The 3,999-nt window shown below is 45.6% G+C and overlaps 1 non-coding gene across 1 annotated transcript; it reads left to right on the top strand.

Annotated features, from left to right (window-relative positions):
- The first annotated feature begins 2,824 nt into the window (after positions 1-2,824).
- Positions 2,825-2,955, top strand: LOC111762977 (small nucleolar RNA SNORA24). Its single transcript, XR_002795961.1, has one exon. It is a non-coding gene; the product is annotated as a small nucleolar RNA SNORA24 (small nucleolar RNA).
- Positions 2,956-3,999: the final 1,044 nt, after the last annotated feature.

The raw sequence follows: 3,999 nt of genomic DNA, 5'->3' as shown, positions 1-3,999 counted from the left end.
ATGTTACAATCTAGGTTGTAATATGAGTATATGAGTGCTCACCTTAAAATTCTTTCCATTTTCCTGTTGTATGAGGATTTTCATAATAAAATGTTGTGAGGGGATTGGGCATTTCTTGGTTTATGTTATCAAAAAATCCAGGGATACATCTGGCAGCTTCAGGCTTGGCTGGATCCAGGAGTTCAAATATTATCCTCAATAAGTGTTTGTCTTTCCACTTCTTGTTTCAGCTTTCCTCTCTTTGTTCTATTCTCGGACATGCTCTCCACTCATGGTGCTCCTGGTTATAGCTTTACAGCTTCAAGAAAGGACATTTTCTTTTCGAACAGTTTCCAAAATCTTTGGGAATTTGATCTCTTTGGTTCTAGCTAGGGCCTGGCATGGGTTGCAACTGTGGCTGGGGTGTGCCATGGTCTGATTGCCAGGTTGGAGTCAAGCACCCACCCCAGCAGCTGGAGGAAAAGTCAGCTCTACCTGGAATGGAGAAGGCATGTGCCACAGAAAAACCAGGTGCTATTACAAGAAGAGAAACAATTGGGTGCTACACGTCTGCTATAGCAAGATATTCTAAATAGAAACATAAAGGCCCTGGAAGGGGTGGGGACGGGATGTAGGGGTTGTGGTCCCTTTTTAGGAAGGAGTCCTGTGTTTTGTCCTCAAATTACACCATGCTGCTGACTGCGGTAGAGCTGGCCTTGGGGACATCATTTATAGTCCAGTAATAGGCAGCTTGGTGTGATGCAAGGTGAAAATGACCATAAGTTGGGACACTCGGCTTCCAATTCCCTACCTAGGAGCTGTGTAATCTCAGTCGGGTCTCCACCTGCCTGGGCCTCAGTTTCCTCACCTATGAAATGGGTTTTGCTATGATGAGCAGAAGCAACAATGTACAGGATAGCCCTTTGGAAAGTTCTGTACAAGTTGCTGGCACTGCCATGATCAGAAGGCAGAACCTGCAAACATTCAGAACTGTTGTGGGGTTCTGCCTGGGTTTCTGGTAGCCTCTCACTGCAAAAGGTGGGGTGCCTGGAGGGAAGGTGCTCTGTGCACATGACCTTCTGCAATACCTTCCCTTGCACCCCACTGCACCATGCCGGCCTTTTCATCTCCCTCTCACCCCGTTGTTGCTTATTAGCAGGGCTGTAGGTCAATCTGGGCTTTTCCCTTCTAGCCCCTTCCATCTTCTCCCAACTTGACCCTGGAGTAATGGTGACATCTGGGTAATGGCAACTGCTGTCTTGCTTGTCCCTAACCCAGAGGGATCTTGCTAAAAGGCATGTGACCCTGTCACTCCCCCGGGTAGAATGCATCTCCTTTGCATGGCATGCAGGGTTCTGCATAATCTGGCCCCTGCAGACCCCTCCAGCCTCGGCCCACAATCCCCTCTACGCAGTCTCAGCCACGCTGACCTACTGCTCCGTCATGCTCTGCCTTTGCTCCATTTACCCATCTGTAAAGCAAGCAACGATCATAGCAAGAGCTTCACAGGCTCACTGAATGAAAATGCTCCGCATAAGGCATTTGGTACGGGGCCTTGCACAGAGAAAACCCCACCCAGTATCACTATTAGCACCTGGTATTCCGTTGCTTGGAACATTCTCCACCTCCCCTTGCTTCCCCTTCTCCTGGCTGAGCCATCCTCATCCTTCAGGTGCACACGTCATTTCTCCAGGAAGCCTCCCCTGGTCCCGTCCCCCCCATGCTGGCATTCCCTCCCCACTGCTCCCAGTGCACCCTGGGCACCCCCAGCAGAGAGCTCATCACACTGGTCTGGAATTGTCTTCTTCCCCACTAATCTGTGAGCTCCACAAGGGGAGGGGGAAGCCACTCTTGCTCATGGGTGTGCCTCCAGCCCAGGGCCCTCCACACGACGTTACTGGAGGTGAGGCAAAGGGAAAGAAGGAAGCAAAGCAAGCTTTGCCTGGTTCACACCTTCGCTGGCCATGGGATGAGGACACAAAGCCACCAAGTGGCTCTGATCCGCCTTCCAGAGGAGCCTGGCAAGTGACATCGTGATGCCTGTCTGCAGCATGATGGGATCTTGCCACGACCACCTGAAAGGACCAGTGCTGCCAGGACTTCCCACACCTCAGGCGTTAGCCCAGCCCTGGAAGAAGCCAGCTCCCCACCTCATGGCCTCAGCTTCTCATTGCTTCTCTGTCCTCTTTCTGCAGCATCACCAGTGACTATGTCAAAAGTTTCTTCAGCCTGTTGCTGCAGATTTTTGCCATCATCTGCTGAGACCCAATGCAAACTCAATTATTTTTGTGTCCCCATGTGATCCAGTTTCTCCAATGCTTGGGGCTAATGCCTCTGGCCCAGGGAATAAATATTTATTACGTAATTGAAAACAGTCAGGTTCTGCCATATCTGGGGGTCGAGAGGTCCTCAGAGAACTATAATTTCCCCCTCAATCTGAAATACGAAGTCACATTTGCAAATCTCATGTGTGAAATTATTCTAGGCTGGTGGCCAGAGGCAGCTGGTAAAAATTTCTACCGTAGACCAGCAGCGAGTTGGAGAAGTCAATACTGAACCAGTGCCCCATTTTTGCAAAGTTATTTTATGATCTCTTCTTATCACCTTCACATTTCCACATGACAATTGTTAGGTCCTTTCACTATTTAGAAACCTTAAAAATATCCCTCAGTTCACTCATGTGCAGCCTGAGCATGATTCTAGGTGGCTGCAAAATCCCTGTGCCCCCATGTACTTGGAGCATGACATGGTCCAGTTTTACTTAGTTGACATCAAATAAAACCATACCACCAAAATTCACTGAAAACTCAATTCATAAATTTTACTGGAAAAGATTCAACTCATTCTCCAAGTATCTTTGGGACCTATCGTCTGTGGCAGGCTCCCTTCCTAGCCATGGAAGAGCATTTTCTTGTTTATTGGCAAAGCTGTTACCATTTAATTGGTATCAGATTCTGACTTACACAAGTAACATTCTTTACTGTTAAAAACTTGCAGTGTTTTGAGTTACTGGGAGAACTTTTCTAACTAATTTTCAAATGTTTCTAGGAAAATTGAACTAATGTTTCAGGTCAGAGAATGCAACAAGATGTCACGAAATCCACAATGATAAAGATGAAGCTTTATTCAGCTTCTTGGCAGTGGATCATCAAACTCGAATTTGTATTGTATTGGGAATAATTTTTGGAAACTATATAGGCCTAAATATTGATTATTAAATAGAGCATGGTATTTATGCAAAGAGTGAAATGGGTGCTTTGTTACAATCGGATAATAAGTTTGATTCATCTGGGTGATCATTTAGGATGATTAATAAGGTGGGAAGGTAAAACATGAACAGACTGTTTATTCTTGGCATGGTGGAAAGCTATAACTTTATTTACAAAAGTGTGTGTTGAACACTTAAAAGTTACGACAAAATTTGCCATAATGAAGGCGTTATTTCATGAACTATGTGTTCTCGTTAGGGTTCAGCAAAGTTCAGGCCATCCGTTTTCAAAAGTTATCTTGGAACAACCATGCCCATGCGTTTACATATTGTTAAGGTTTGTTTTCTGAAAAGGTGATTATCCTTAACAAGTTTGCTGACCCCTGGTTTATGTGTTACATGCACCTGTGCTATAACTGACTGAAGGCAACCTCAAAAAAGAAGGCATTTTCTCATTAAAAAAAAAAAAGATTCAAGTCTCACCCTATCACGGTAAAAATCCTTCCTAAAATCCTTCCTAAAATCCTCCATCCCCCCCGTCTTTATTAATCTCCACCACACACCATGAGCCCTCAGAACGCTCACTTTATTCCCTTCCTTTAACCCCAAACATCTATTTCCTAGCCCAGACCGACCAGTCTCTGCATCTCTCTTCCCTCTCTGGCTCAGTTCTTTGTTATAAACATGATCCTCGGCAGGTTTTAATTTTGTTATTTCCTTTTTCCAATTACCCGGATTCTGTGCAGTGAAGGAGACCTCAGGAGCTGATACAGCAAGAATGATTCCTGGATGGGAGGCTTAAAAAAAAAATC

This window comes from Dasypus novemcinctus, chromosome 3 (assembly GCF_030445035.2).
Source record: "Dasypus novemcinctus isolate mDasNov1 chromosome 3, mDasNov1.1.hap2, whole genome shotgun sequence".
Lineage (NCBI taxonomy): Eukaryota > Metazoa > Chordata > Mammalia > Cingulata > Dasypodidae > Dasypus > Dasypus novemcinctus.
Note: the sequence above shows the minus strand (reverse complement) of the source record. Positions and strands in the feature narration are given on the sequence as shown.